Source organism: Cydia splendana, chromosome 15 (genome assembly GCF_910591565.1).
Source record: "Cydia splendana chromosome 15, ilCydSple1.2, whole genome shotgun sequence".
In the NCBI taxonomy this organism is placed as follows: Eukaryota; Metazoa; Arthropoda; class Insecta; order Lepidoptera; family Tortricidae; genus Cydia; species Cydia splendana.
The window spans coordinates 1,211,727-1,228,781 of NC_085974.1; the positions used below are offsets into that span (position 1 = coordinate 1,211,727).

Consider the following 17,055-nt stretch of genomic DNA (forward strand, 5'->3'; position numbering starts at 1 on the left):
ACGTTGCACAATAAATACAATGTAGGAGAGTCCAGCAAACAAACGAGACACTTGACGACTTAAATACCAATCCTTATACAATTACACTGCCTTATTTACAAAAGGCCGTAACTACAGAATAAATCCTATTAAAAATACGACCTTTCCAGTACTCCCGTAAACCGCAAAAGTACAAAGTTAACCGCGTACTTCTATAAAACGCAGCAACGCACGAATGCATGTAAATATAAGGGAGTCGCTTTATAATAAAGCCTCTATCGACTGCAAAGGTAACTTTGCCAGTTCGTTCAGTTTTTATCGAAAGCTTTCGCCATCAGACATTAATCATATTTCGTCTCTTTCAGACCTTGAACGAGTGTGAGCGTGCGAAGGAGAAAGGCGATGCGTACGCGCTCCAAGCCGCGTATAGCGTCAGTTGTTCTCAAACTGCTCGTCCGGTGACCCGTGTGTGTTTTCTGTGAATTTTTGTGTTTTTTGGAAAAATGTAGTGGAGAATTATTGTGTTTTTTGTGAGTGCACTGTTATAGTGAATAGTGTTGTTTTTTGTGGTTTTCTTGACAATTGGATGCCGTTCTTATTGGATGTTCTTATTGGAGGTGAGTTGAGCTTTTTTGTAATATGTATTGAGTGGGAAAATTAGTATTCTCTCGTTAAAAAAGTTCTGTAGGTGGGCGGTTATTTGGTCTCACTAAAATTGTGTTTAAAAAACTTTTTGTGTAAAAGGTACACCTGCAAAAAGCTTTAATAAAAACTTTAAAACACATTTTTCTTTAAGAAAGCATAGATTTAATTTTAGTTTTTTGGAGTTACATAGGAATGCTATTTGGGTTCTATATTTGGAATAAGGCTATCGATAATTCGATACCGAAGTGTCCGTAGGGTAAAGACCTCGGTTCCCGCCGGTACCTACGCTTCGTACATACAAATTAACCTCAAGCTGAGCTGTATTTGTTTACAAAAATGTATGATTAATAACAATAACCACAATAAACCTATCCACGGATGAATAATTTAGGCAGGTACATAATATACGTCAGTACTTTATAATTTGCACTTTCGTAAGTTTGAATCAATCAAGGTAAGACACCCATTAATTGGCAGCAAAAATAAAAATTAGACATGCCCATAAATAGAGAGTAAATACACGACATTTCAGATAATACCTAGGTATTTCTTGCAAAAAAAATACGTGCCATATCTATGTCAATCAGTTTTTGAGTCATACGAATAAAAATCCTTATAAAAATCCCTTTTCATACAATCTCATTTTAAACCGACATGCTTAAATTACATGAAACTTAGCATGAACATTTACTTATCATACATATATCTGTGTCTGGTACTAGTGTTCGTTGCTAAAAATTGTTATAGGTGCAAAAAGAAAATAGAGTGAGTATAACTGCCCGATTCGAACTTTAAGATACGTCAATTAGTAGATCCAGAAACGATATGGATTAGATGTGTCAGTATCAAAAGAGACGTTTTTGTTTGAAGAAACGTCACATTTGACACTGACATATCTTATCCACATCGTTTCTAGATCTATTGACTGACGTATATCTTAAAGTTCGAATCGGGCCGTAAGTTTTGTATGTAAAACTTCGGAATTCCAGTAAAATTATTTTGCATTTGTACTTACATAGTGCTTGACTTTTATGACCGCGGTCACGGTGGTTGCCCTTTGAGTATAGACAGATGTTACAAGGACCCCGCCTTACGGCCCGATTCGAACTTTAAGATACGTCAGTTAATAGTTCTAGAAACGACATGGATTAGATATGTCAGTGTCAAAGGTGACGCTTCTTCAAAGAAAAACGTCACTTTTGACACTGATACATCTAATCCATATCGTTTCTAGATCTATTAATTGACGTATCTCAAAGTTCGAATCGGGTAGTTAGGCAGATACTATGGAGTTGTAATGTAACAGAAGGTAGGACTCTTTTCTCATATGCGCAATGAGAAAAGAGTCGTAAAAAGTGATCCATTTTGATTGCTCATGTCATGAATGTACTAAGTTACATTTTGGGATTTGAAAACTATCATTAATATTACATTTAGGTAATCAAAACTTCGCCTTTGTAGGTAAGACTTTTTACATGGGAAAATATCAAACATTAAATTACATTATTTATACAGAATGGGGATTTTTTATCTTTTTTTTCTTTTATTTACACAAATTTTATTTAAAAATACAGTTGTTTATCTAAAACAAAACTTATTATCTTCAGAATATTTATCGCAAACGTTTGTTAAAATGATAAACAATATGCGGCAATAAATTATTTTTTGTGATAAGTACTCCACAATATCACAAAACACAATGTTTCCCAACAATGCTGTTATTTATTCAATTTGCCTCATTACCTAACAAATTCATTCAATGCTCCCGCTGTCATGTTTTTGCTAGAATATTACGTCACTACATGCCTCCTATTCATTGCAAGGTGATTTGATTACATACAATACAATTCATACAAATGTTGTTGTGTACAAATCACGAACTAATTGTATAATGTAGTGGCAAATTATTAACAAAAATGTACTTACCTACACATATATTTTTGCTCTGTTTGTAGGTACTAGTTTTTGTGGTTCAATATAAAACCTTAGACTACAATTACATTTAAAGTTGAATCTAAAAAAAAAAACCGGGCAAGTGCGAGTCGGACTCGCGCACGAAGGGTTCCGTACCATAATGCAAAAAAAAACAAAAAAAAAGCAAAAAAAAAACGGTCACCCATCCAAGTACTGACCACTCCCGACGTTGCTTAACTTTGGTCAAAAATCACGTTTGTTGTATGGGAGCCCACGCCCATGACAGCGAAGTCTTAGTAATAGGGTCCCGTTTTACCCTTTGGGTACGGAACCCTAATTACTTAATGCGTTGAAATAATTTAAGAGAATTCTTTTTAAATTTAAGTAGTTTTAATTTAAATTTTAGCAAACTAAGTGAATAAGTGCTGTATTTTTTCTTCAATGCATGCGGGGGTAATAAGTGATAAGACTGATAAGGCGCATAGCTTTATAATATGCATGTTGGTTATAACAATGAGAAACAGTTTACTTATTTAATTGCACAAACGGGTCTACCGCGATATAATTTCATTGTTTTTACCTTTAATTCCGACGTTTCAGCTGAGTTGCACCAGTTGTGGTCACGGAAAGACTGACGTCCCAACAAATGTCAACGGAGATATTAATAAAACACCACTAAACTACCCGAAATTAGTTTATAAAAATGTTTGGGGTAGACAAAGAAATTGCAGCTACCCGTTAAAGTTTAATGTTTATTGACCCGTTTGTGCAATTAAATATGTGTACAAAACGCGAGAGTTTAAAGTGTTAGTTTACTTATTGTTGAAGATCCAAATATACCTACCATTCAAAGTCAAAGTCAAAAGTCAAATAATTTATTTGCTTTAGGTAAAGTAAACGTACTGGTGCTCGACACGGTCCCAGTACATGCCATCTTGAAACTTAAGTCATTGTCAGTAGAGGTGACAGCAAGGTGTCATCTATTGGGCATTAGCATGTCGAGCTCTATTATGTTTACCTTATACAAGTATTAAATTTAAAGTAAGCATTGAAATTTGTTTGTCCGTACTTAATCCGAAACTTTGACATATGCATGTATCAAGAAAAGCAAAAAATAAAGGCCATTTTAAGTTTAAATACACAAAAAAACGTTAAATATTGCAAAAACTAAATATAAATCCATAATTTCTCATTAAAAAATGGAATGAAAGGCATCGTTGCAATTCAACGCCATTCCCATTCTCATCGAAATGATTAATGATAAGTGGCCTTAATGGTTATCGAATTTAAACAGTTCGCTTTTTGCACTAACGAGCTTGGCTCTTTAAACGTCAATGGCTCTTTGAGTTCCATAATTTTCGGAAAATGCAACAATGAGTTACAAGTGGATGTCACACGGAAAAGCAAATCAAAGGTTATGTATATCATGTGTTAGGTTATGTATTAGACATTTTGATATTCGATGTTCTGTCTTTAGGAATTTCGTACTTAGGAAATTTGATTTTAGAAATTATGCTACATAACCAAATCAAATATAGTAAAGTGAAAAGAGTGTATTCTTATTTCTTCAGGAGACTTTTTACTCTCTGGCGTATTCTGCCTCATCTCGATCTGTTTCCGATATGATACTGATCTGTCAGTGTCAAAGAGTGACGTTTTTGGTTGAAGAAAAGTCACTTTTGATACTGACAGATCAGTATCATATCGGAACAGATCGAATAACTAAAATTCGAATACGCCTGTCTGTTTCATAATCAAAGCGAACTTAAGACATCAACGCGCTCATACGAAGTCTAATAGCTACGAGCGAATGAAAACAAAATGACATAAGTTTTAGGGTTCCGTGCCCAAAGGGTAAAAACAGGACCCTTTGGGTACTAAGACTCCGCAGTCCATCTGTCTGTCTGTCTGTCAACAGGCTGTATCTCATGAAGATGTATTTCTGTTGCCGCTATATACTAAAAACAGAATAAAATAAATATATTAAAGTGGGGCTCCCATACAACAAATGTGATTTTGTGTAATTGTACGGAACCATTCGTGCGCGAGTCCGTCTCGCAAATGGCCGGTTTTTATTATATCAAAATTAAACGAAATTATCCATTCAGTAATAGGTTCCCTGCCAGTTAACATGTGAGCATTTTATAGATAGATTTTAGGGTAAAGCAAATATACAAGAAGATATTTCCCGTGCATTAAAAATCTTACTGGTCACGTCACGTCTCTCGCGATCTCGTGAAGATTGTATAGGAAGATCATAATTAGTCATAAAATAACATTCGGCAATAGAATGTGAAACTCGATTGTTATCCGAACCCGCGAAATTCGAATTTTATTGCGTGTGTTATGTTACTTATATTTGAATATTAATTTTATTTTATAGCATTTTTGGCAGATCCATCGGCGTGTGGTCTGTGTGGGCGTAAAATTGTAGGTTTTTAATTTTATTGCTCTGTTACATTGATTTCAACTTAGCTTACACATAATTTTGCTAAACGGCTCGTATTTGTCAAATATAAATAAGTACTTAATTATTTGGATTAAAATATACAGATTATAATAGAATTATTTATTTTCAAGAATATTTATACAAAAAAATATTATAAATAGTACCATAAAGACAATTATTTTCGTAGTCGACATCTAGCATCGAATAGCGAAATTATCAGTACTGCTATCAACACTGTTGTTTACCTCTCGTGCTCGCGATACTCGAGCATCGCCAAAGATTCCAAAATTGAATGAACACGCTGTCGTACGAGTGGTTCAAAAAGTAGAATTCGAGCCTTGCGGGGGTTCCAAGGCACGAGGGTTTAAGCTTTGCTCCCGAGTGAAGCATGTTTTACATCATACCAGCGCGAGGAAAATACTAACTGTACAACATTACAAATAAAATTCAAATGAACGTTATCAAATATTTATCAGCCAACATAAAGAAACAAGTCATAATTTGCATCAGATTGCTTTGCCACTCTGTGGATAAAATGCAACTTTCTCATCAGTTTTTGATGTTTGAAGAGAGCCTTTACGCGCTGGCGATGGCGTAGTGAAAACACCTTATATTAAATTAAATTAAATAAGCCTTTTTTTCATATAAGTATACCTACCTATGAGACACTTGTAAATACAGATTTAGATATTTAGTTTGTGAGATGTACGTTGTTTATCTTATAGAATGTCTCTTAGTGTGGTGTGCCTGTCGGCATAGGCCTCTTCCAACTGTCTCCAGTGCTGTCTATCCAGGGCAACTCTGGTCCAACCACCTTATATACATATCTTCATCGCTGAACGCGATGATCTGAAAGCGCGCCAGCCTGCTTCCATTCACTACCACTATGTGACTGGTGTTCTCACGTGCCCTCAATGTGCGCGGAGGTTCACCTCCAAGATCGGCTATGTCAGCCATATTCGGGCGCACGAGCGCCGAGCTAACTAGGAGTCGAGGTGGTCGCCATGGTCGAAATCGGCCGGAAGGATCATCATCATCATCATACTTATCTTCTTATCTATCCCTGTATCCGCCATTAATGAATGTCATTGAGAATGTCATTAATAAGTGACATGACAAATTACAACCAGTACCACCAAGCATCGACAGGCACAAACAACCCCCATCGGAAGCCATGCCTCTCTCCATCCGTCGGCCACCACGTGAGGGTGGTCATCTCGCCCGCCCAAGGGTCCAGGGCGGGTGACGGCTCCTCGACCCGTCTGCCGAACACCTTGACCTCGACCTTGGCAAGGTAGGAGAACGTGAAGCGGAACTCGATGTATGCTGTGCTCTTGAAGTATTTGTAGCATTGGAGGCTGCAATTAAAGAAATTATAAAGGCTCGATAGGGATGATGACACATGTTGAATTTCATAACAAAATCTAGTAAAATAGATATGTAGCAAATGAGCAATTTATTACACATAACTAGAGTATTTTTTTAAATTGCAATACATTTTTTATTTATCACAATAATGTGGATATTAAAATAATATATGGAAATAATACAAAAAAAAAATACAGGACCTGAAAGTTTCATAATTTAAGTTTCTTTTTAACTTCCAAAAAGGAAATAAGTGAGGATTACCATACGATACCTTACGTTTAATCCGAAAAAAGATTGTATGGCAACTATATGTATACATAAACGCAATATTTTACCGACAAAAACGCAATTTTCTTGTTTCGTCCATAGTTCAAGATGGAGTGACCTTGACTTCACGTTCACTTATCGTTTTGTTAGGAGCGTTTCGCGACTGAAGTACGACTATCGGACTTTGACTATAATTTCTGAGTTTTGTGTCGCTTTAAGACGAAACAGGAGCTGAGTTTTAAATATTTTAGGTAAATATACCCGTCTCGCTAACGGAAGCGGCACCTAAAAGTAGTGCGATAAGGACAAGGCGAAAAATCTCAAAAATCGAGGTTTCGTACTCCTCTGTTTCCTCCTCCAAAACTTAACCAATCGTAACCAAATTTGGAAATCTAAATGATTATGAAATTATCTGTGTCGGACCGTTTTGCTTTTTTGGCTAATTGATATCAGTTTTGAATGCCACGCCTCTCATTGCGGCATAGTCAATTAGGCCATTTTGGCCATTTTTGAAGGGCTCTAGCGCCTTAAAAAACAAAAATATCAAAAAAAGCAAAACGGTCCGACACAGATATTGACAATATTAATCTGTGTTGAAAAAATCATTGCTCTAGCTTCAAAAACCACGGAGGTAAACGAGGAGTACGTTTGTATGGAGAAATGACCACTCCTGTTGGCTCTTAATGCAATGTATCCCATATAGACATTTGATCCTAAAAACAAACCTGATCGATTGATACCATAAATTTTAATGAAAAAGGGCTGTTTTAGGGCGGAAGTTACAAAACGTGACGAAATCGAGTTTTGTAATAACAGTCCCGAGAATTTAAAGACCTGATTGTAAAATAGATTAGATGCCTCTAATCTACTAAAGAAAAAAAGCGTTGGTCGATAGAGTTAGACCAAGGTCTGCAACGATCTTGATAGCACACGCATTGCAAGTGTTATTTATACGTCATAATTTCATAAAAGATTGGCGTTTAAAAAAACACTTGCACTGCGTGTACTCAGGGGCGTATTTACCATAGGGCCAAGGGGGCCATGGCCCGGGGCGGCAGGCCGCAGGGGGGCGGCTTCGCCGCCCCCCTGCGGCTTTTTCTGGGCGCCTTTTATAATCAAACTTAGCTATATTTTTATTATATTTTAATTGACATTTAAATTAATAAACAAACGAACGCTTCAAACCCCACCAATTGCTAAAAATATCTACCAACAAGTACCTAAATTAAGCAACATTTTCGTTCAAGAAGTATTAGTACGGCGCAGTGCCGGATTTACCACTAGGCTGAGTAGGCTGAAGCCTATGGCGGCAGATTTTAGGGGGCGGCAAATTTGGGTCAAAAAAATATTATATTAGCTGTTCATATAGGGTCGACCAGAATTTTGTCGCTCCCCTATTTATTTGTAAAATTTAAATAACAAGCCTTGTCGATTTTGCCGACCTCTGTCATGTCAAGACCCTTTATATTGAGACAGACAGACGGCCGGACGGACAACAAAGTGATCTTATATGGGTTCCGTTTTTTTCCTGTTAAAGTACGAAACCCTAAAAATTTACCTACTATTTTCTCGAAAAAATTTCGCGCTCGCTACGCTCGCGTTTTCACTTACGTACCTAACATTATTTGTGACCCATCTGACTATATACATACGGGCGGTTCTTGTGTCTTCGTGGTATTGAATCTCACTAAAGTGTTCCGATCCCATGCCGAAACTCAGTACAGATAGAGTGCTCTCGATATCAGGTACAAATACAATACTTTTCATGACTTTCCAGCACCACAGAATGAGGGATAATGGTACGGCCTGTGAAATACGCATCCCTACTACTGTCGTCTGTATAGCAATGATTATCATTGATATGCAGCAATGACAGCACAGAACCTAGTGCAACGCCAGCGGTAATGTCCACACTATCGGAGCAGCTTCCGTCTACTATACGGCTCATGTGCGTCTACCGGAAAAAAAGCTAGCGATCCATTTGTATAACATAGTCCCTCGAGCAGACTCGATGCCAGACCCGACCGAACTCCTTAGCTATATCCAGCCTGACTGCCATGTCTCACCTTGATTCTCAATGGCCAAAACCCAGCAGTACCCACCGGTCACCGATCAGATCAGGCAAAAATAACGAGTTCGCATCGTCATTGAGTGACAAAAACGGCCCATATAAAATAAATCTGTATCTAGAATAGTGACATTAGTGACGTCACCTTTCTGCACTCAAAATAATAAAAAATTATCTACGTTCCACTATCAGCGGAGAGCGCCTGAATAGCTTAGCTCTTCTTAATATAGAAGCTGAGCTGACAAACGTTTTAAATTACGACAGCGTTATTGATGATTTTGTCAACCAATTTGTACATAGGAAAACAATGTAAATGCCTATGTGAGTAAATGGTAAATGTTTAGTTTTTTTTTATTTCACACCCCAAAGGTACTTGTTGCAGGTTTTTTTTTCTTAAATAAAATACTTTATCGTCACTGATGAAGGGGGGCGGCAAATCAAAATGGCCCGGGGCGCCAAATTTGTAAATACGCCTCTGCGTGTACTATCAAAATTGTTGCATACTTATCTTAGGGCCAGTTGCACCAACCCTAAGGGTCGGTTGCACCAAACTGTTCGTATCGTTAAAGAGTTCGCTAAATTTTTATGTATGGAAAGTTTCATAGTAAAGCGCCGGGGCGCGCCGGCTGACGTTGGTCAGTCTGTCAAATGTGGTTGGTGCAACTGGCCCTAAGTCTATTTAACTCTAACGTTTGCGTAAATTAACTTTCTATACATCTCGCTCGCACTAATATGCGAGTATACGGGCGAGATGCACAGAAAGTATGCTAAGCTGACGCTAGCGTTTATGTCAATGTCAAACTGGTACAGTCTCCATCAGATATATCGGAGCGGCCAAGGTGTTCACAATATCTAAACACGCACTTAACGCCCTGATAATAGAAACCTCTAGGTACAGTTCACAGCCATACCGTCTTTTGTCCTGCCCTCTGTGCGAGCCGGACACGTCGCGGTAGCAATGGTGCTCCACCCACATGGCGGCGTTAGAGCGCTGGTTGCAGTGGAGGGATACCACCAGACAGGAGAAGTCCGCTTGATCGGCTATTGACACCTAATAAGGGAAAACTTTAAATCAAATAAGTCTTTGGCAAAATATCATTTTTGGTACAAGCTTTTGTCGCTGACTGTATTTTTCTTTCCACAGGCAACTAATACTCATCGAGACAATTCTAAAAACCCCAAACACAGTTAGGTTGCGTTGTTTTATCACAGAGTTCCCATGGCCACCTCCTGTCTCCGTCATCAGATCAGCTCGATGGTACCATAATATTGCATTGTCACTTGACTTACACATAGGGTTGCCATACGTCCGGATTTGTCTGGACATGTCCGGATTTTTGACCCTTTGTCCGGATTGCGGCCGGACTTGGCATGTGTCCGGATTTTTAGGAATGACCTTATAAAAATAAAATGTGTGCCCGGGGAGGGGGCCACGATACAGTACACCGTAGAGAGCAGCGCACCGCCGGGGCGTCGTTCAAGTTACGCCAAATCTCTGCTACAAGAAATTTCCGGATTTTTAGGGTGATGTTCGGATTTTTATCAGGATATTTCATTCTTCCATATGGCAACCCTACTTACACATGTATGCAAATTTTCATCTTCATCGAAAAACGGGAAGTGGGTCAAATTTAACTTGCAAGATTTGACCCGTACAAACATAGTTACATACATAGGTAGGTACATTGCAAGTTTATAAAAAGCTTGTAAAAAGATGTATTTGGCAACCTTTTAGCAATAAATTCTGGCGAGCAAGTTGTGTCACAATCTCACAATAGAATAGGGAAGTTTCCTCTACTTAAAATCAATTATTTCACACCGTGCACGAAATAAAGCACCAGATAATTATTAGAAAAACATAGATAGCAGTTATTTTTAATCCCAATTTATATTTAATCAATCCGATAGAAAAATTAAAAGTAGGTGAGTTGACCGTGACGTCACTACACAGACAAGACATCCTCTAGAAGGACCTTAGAGCTACTATTTCAATAAAACCGATGCTGCCAAAAATACAGGGGAGCGGGGGACGAGGTGAGCCAGTCCCACTTAGCAACTGCGTGTCATCAACAAAGTGAGGTAGATTTTTTTTAATTATAAATGGGCTTACTCATGACCGGCTAGTCTGTACTAGCCGAGGCGTAGACGTGGCTTACGATAGAGCGAGCTCGCCCAGAAGGTGTCTGTTCACTCTTGATCTGAAGGTTGCCGGGTTATATGAGCACGCAAATATAGACGCCGACAAGGAATTCCATTCCTTGGCAGTGCGCATAAGGAAAGAAGAAGCAAAGCGCTTCGTGCGAATTGGTGGAATATCTACCAAGTAAGGATGAATAGTTTTATTTTGATTTAAAACACTGATTTAAACTTTCACGATTATTAAACATTATCAAACTGCACAACGGGACTTAATCGCGTATTTAAGTTTTAAGATTTACCTCCGACGTTTCGAGGACGGCGTTGTCCCCGTGGTCTCGGAGAAGACTGGCTCAAGTTGACATCAACATCTTCTAGCCGCGCGAGTTTTTCGAACTACCCGCACTTGGTCTTGTTTATCAGTTTGAACGTTTTGCGCACTAGGGATGTCACTCTGTCGACACACAACACTAACGATATTCGATTTATCGACTGTCGATATTCGTTTCCGCTTACATTTACTAATGACTGGATTCCATGTGGATGAGATCTTAAAACCCTCGTCCCGATTAAAATTGCAATGTTTTTTGATTTCAATGGCTTCCCGCACTTTTCTACTGTAGAAATGGCGATCCGTGGAGAGGATTTTAGGGTTATGCAGCTCAATCCAGTGGTTTGGTCCTGACTCCAGCAAATGCTCAGCCACCGCAGACTTGTTGACCTGACGATTTTTGACAGCTGCGATATGTTCCTTAACTCTTTCTGCTATGGTGCGCTTAGTTTCTCCGATATAGGAACTACCACAACTGCAATCTATTTTATAAACGCCAGGTGACTGGAACGGAATAACGTCCTTCGGTGACCTTAGGCTCCCTGCTACTTTGGATAAAGGTGTGTACACCGTCTTTATAGAGTACTTTCCAAGTACTGTGCCAACTTTATCCGTTACCCCTTTTACATACGGCAAAAATGCCGGCTGTCTGGAGACATCAGGACGTTTCCGCGTTGCCTTTCGTCTGGGTTGCCACTTTTTTACCTTGTACCCGTTCCTCCTTAGTACCTCCTGAATATGCGACATCTCACTCTCTAAATATTCAGGGTCACACAGATCATGTGCTCTGTTTACTAGCGAGGTAACCACCGATTGTAAGTGACGAGGATGGTGGTGAGAAAGGGCGTTCAAATACCTGTCAGTGTGTGTAGGTTTCCTATAAACAGTATGAGTTAGGGTTCCATCCACTCGACCAATCACTTTCACGTCCAAAAACGGCAAACTGCGCTGTGATTCCAATTCATACGTGAACTTCGTCTTCGGATGAATTGAATTTAGATATCGGAGTAGTTGCTCCACCTCCTGCTTCCCACCCTTCATAATACAGAAAACATCATCCACATAGCGCTTCCACAACTTCACCGCCCAAGGCTGCAAGTTTATACTGGCTTCGATATGCTCCATCCAGATATTTGCCAAAACCGGTGCTACAGGGCTACCCATGGCTACCCCATCAATCTGGAGGTAATGCTTTCCACAATACAAAAAGTAGCTTCCTTCCAAGCAGTTCCTCAGCAACACCATTACTGACTCCGATATACCCTCATCGCTCAGTTTCCTTCTGACTACTTCTAGACATTCTTTAACGGGAACATTGGTGAAGAGCGACTCAACGTCAAAGCTCACCATTACCTCATCTGGTTCCAGCGTTATTCCCTTGAGAATATCTATAAAGTGACGAGAGTCCTTCACAAAAGACGACGTACTACCCACAAGCGGCTGCAACACCGACGCAACATGCTTTGCCGCAAATATGTCACACTAGGTAGTAGCTACATGTTTGCGGCGTTTGGAATGGAAACCTTGGGGCCGTGGGGACCTAGCGCGCGCCGCCTCTATGAGGAGCTGTCAAAGCGCCTCATAGAGGCCTCCGGTGACCAGAGGACTGGCCAATATTTTGCCCAACGGATCAGCATTGCCATCCAGCGGGGCAATGCGGCCAGCCTTCTGGGCACCCTACCTACGGACTACGACTTAGGGCAAATTTTTTATTTATTAAGTTTTAGTGTTTTTGTTATGTTGTATATATGTTATTAAGTAAATAAAATTTGATATTAACAATATTAAGTAATTGAATGCATGTTAGGTACTTATAATTTGTAATGCTAATTTAAAAGATGTGTCCAGAAGAGTTTCTTGCCGATCCAATAGTGGATAGCCTCCTACAATTTAGGAGGGATTTTAATCTTCTCGGGTCGGAGGTGTAGGCTTAGAGCCGGCCTAGTTTTATTTAACGTGCATAAAGGCATTTTAATATGCGTACTTACTTGAAAAATAAATTATCTTTTTCTATATAAATACCTAGGTATTTAAAAAGTTTATTAACAGTGCTTTAGGTAAGTTAAAATAAATGTTTATTTGCAAGAATGTTGGTGCCTACAAGATGAGTGATAATTCTAGTTTCCATTTACATTCAGCCATTTATTGACGTGAGAAATTCAGTCGCATTTTATACAAAATGTCAAACGCATACCAATTGTTTATTTTTGTAACTTGCATCTTAGTTTTATTTTGTTCTAGTCTAGTGCGTCACTGGTAAGTAAAATTTGTAGTCTCGCTCGGAGACGTACCTGCTTGATAAACATTAGTCTATATGTAAGACTGTTTTAAAATGATCGAAAGACTCACATAGAACCAGCCCCGCCCATAGTTGTTGGTGAGGAAAACTTCAGACGAGTCTCTATATACAACGCCTGTAGCTTTCGTCACCTTGCACTGCCCTTCTTCCGTCTTTGCATGCTCGCCCGCTGTCCACAAACAAATATATAGCATTAACAATTTAACATATTCCAGGCACCAAGGTTGGCGCTGGGGCGGCCGCATCCTCGGCCGAAAGCCTCAAACGCCGCAAATATGTCACACTAGGTAGTAGCTACATGTTTGCGGCGTTTGGAATGGAAACCTTGGGGCCGTGGGGACCTAGCGCGCGCCGCCTCTATGAGGAGCTGTCAAAGCGCCTCATAGAGGCCTCCGGTGACCAGAGGACTGGCCAATATTTTGCCCAACGGATCAGCATTGCCATCCAGCGGGGCAATGCGGCCAGCCTTCTGGGCACCCTACCTACGGACTACGACTTAGGGCAAATTTTTTATTTATTAAGTTTTAGTGTTTTTGTTATGTTGTATATATGTTATTAAGTAAATAAAATTTGATATTAACAATATTAAGTAATTGAATGCATGTTAGGTACTTATAATTTGTAATGCTAATTTAAAAGATGTGTCCAGAAGAGTTTCTTGCCGATCCAATAGTGGATAGCCTCCTACAATTTAGGAGGGATTTTAATCTTCTCGGGTCGGAGGTGTAGGCTTAGAGCCGGCCTAGTTTTATTTAACGTGCATAAAGGCATTTTAATATGCGTACTTACTTGAAAAATAAATTATCTTTTTCTATATAAATACCTAGGTATTTAAAAAGTTTATTAACAGTGCTTTAGGTAAGTTAAAATAAATGTTTATTTGCAAGAATGTTGGTGCCTACAAGATGAGTGATAATTCTAGTTTCCATTTACATTCAGCCATTTATTGACGTGAGAAATTCAGTCGCATTTTATACAAAATGTCAAACGCATACCAATTGTTTATTTTTGTAACTTGCATCTTTTTCACTGTGTGGCAATAAAATAATTTTTTTTTTTTATTCTTATACTTCTGTATAATATTCACTGAATCAGGCCAACTCACGTGCATACATAACAATCTCGACAGGTGACATAGATCGCAGTATATAGCCAGTGTCTTCCCCCGCTCTTTCGGCCGGGATGGCAGTTATTTGAATGTCGATCCACTCTATGTGACTGAACACGCTGACGAAGCGTGCCGGCGCACCACAGCCCGGCCCGCGTACGCCAAAACCGAGCTACAAATAAAAATTAACGATTATTTTTTGAGTTGACGTTTTCCTCATTACATAGAACTGCGATATATCTTTTTATACTACTTTTAGATCTGACAAAAATGCATAGTACCTACAGAAGCTTAATAAAATAGACAAAATAGTCAATCACTAAGGCTTAATAGAGAGTAGAGACCAAATGCAAAGAATGTTCGCCGCATTAGCAAACACTTTGTAGAATGTAGATATTCGTAAGTTCGTATCCATTCATTCATAAATTCGTAGATTAGGATGCAACTGGAAAAAGAGGAAGGAAAAAGGAGATTGTCTAAAATGTGGATTTGACCAGTATCCAGCTGGCGGTCGGTCCTGGTCCGACCAGCACGGCGCCGCCATCCCACACGCAGGCGGGCTGCTGGGCCTGAGCCGTAGCGCCTATTGACTCTGTTGGCACCATCAGCTGGTAGTTCAGCTATCTTGGAATACGGGTGAAGAACACACCAGTATCCAGCTGTCGGTCCTCCTGGAGACCAGCGCCGCGCCGCCGTCCCACACGCAGGCGGGCTGATGGGCCTGAGCCGTGGCGCAGATTGCCTCCGATGGCACCATCAGCTCGTAGTTTAGCTGCCAACGAAAGAACAGGAACAATATAAAAGTTTGTCCTGATTGTCAGATCATGAGATGGCGGGACGACCTGGACGCATTTTTCAGCAACTAGGTACGGACACTTTATAGGCTCGTTAAAAAAACATATTACAGTAGAAGCTTAGGGAACTTTACCTCAGCCTTATTGTAAAAACCGTCACAATCCTCCTTCTCCACGTAATTCACTTTGGTGACTTCTTTCGTCAGCTCACCCGTCGCTATCAAAGAAAGAATTAGATACTTTAAGTTTAATGGAAGTAAATAATTACTGGCTAAATCTATAGCGTTACATTATTCTTAAGAGGAAAAAAAATAACTTGTAAATCTGGGTCACCCTCGGATTCAAGTCAGTGCGTATTGCGTAAGAATTTCTTTTTTAAACAAACGTCGACGCCTTTGTTGTCGAGGTCCAGATAATTTTAATTACGAAACTTCCACATATATTTTCAAATATCCTAATTTTTAACATACTTATAGCAATTTAAGACTTAAAATACGTGAGTGACCCGTTTTAATTTGTTAAGTCCGGTTAACTCACCCTTTTACGTAACTTTTGGTAACCGAAGTGACAAGATTGACACAATCAAAACTTACCGTCTGTCATTCTCACGACGTACAGGTTGTCGAAGGTGCCACTGCCTTTGTAGGGGAGGCAAATCGGGAAAACGACAGCTGTAAAAAGAATATGTTTATAGTTTGTTTTGTTAGAAACAGCCTAGATCTTTCCATCAGTGTGACACATAAAACGGCAAAACGCTCGTATCTGCCTCAATGTGTGTGTTAAGAGCGTCCACTAGCTGGCGCGGCGCGGATGCACGGAGCGGGCGCACGGACGTGGGTGCCATTGACGCCATTGTAGGTAAAATCCATAGATATACATAAACTATGGATGAGCGCATGCATACGAATTGCCTGTTGCGATCTTCATGTCAGCGCCACCTGTTATACACTGCGTACAACTACGTGAGCTCGACGCTCGACGCTCGACGCGATAACTTTGTACGGGCGTACAAGGCTTTGTTAAGTTTATTCGCGGTTTACATCAGAGTAGCGTCGAATAAAGTTTATGGTTAATCAAAACGATATTTATTGTATTAAAATGTACGTGTATATTTATTGTATTAAAATGTAGGTGTAATGTGACATTACTACACCTTACAAAACAAAGTACCCCGCCGCGTCTATCTGTTTGAATGTTTGTACTTATGTTCTCGATAAACTCAAAAGCTACTGAACGTATTTTCATACTGTTTCACCTATCAATAATTCTTGAGGAAGGTTTAGGTGTATAATAAATACAGCGATGTGAATTAATCGGTGTTTCAAAATGCGCGCTTTGTTTCTAGCGCTTACCTATTAAACTTTTTTGAGTTTTACCTACATTTAATTAAAAACTTATACCTGACAAGAATTAATATACCTATAGGTACCTAAGTCAACGAATAAGACAATAACAAATACTTGATCTTGTTATTTTGAATGTTTTTAGGGTTCCGTATCCAAAGGCTAAAACGGGACCCTATTACTAAGACTTCGCTGTCCGTCCGTCCGTCCGTCTGTCCGTCCGTCTGTCACCAGGCTGTATCTCACGAACCCTGATAGCTAGACAGTTGAAATTTTCATAGATGATGTATTTCTGTTGCCGCTATAACAACAAATACTAAAAACAGAATAAAATAAAGATTTAAGTGGGGCTCC

At 39.4% G+C, this 17,055-nt stretch overlaps 1 protein-coding gene across 1 annotated transcript in view; it reads left to right on the plus strand.

Moving 5' to 3' along the window:
• The first annotated feature begins 358 nt into the window (after nucleotides 1–358).
• LOC134797412 (ankyrin repeat domain-containing protein 6) overlaps nucleotides 359–17,055 on the plus strand; it is a 110,325-nt gene continuing 93,628 nt past the window's right edge. The window contains exon 1 of the mRNA XM_063769636.1: nucleotides 359–596. The gene's annotated coding sequence lies outside the window, so the exon portion shown is untranslated. The remainder of the gene's footprint in view (nucleotides 597–17,055) is intronic.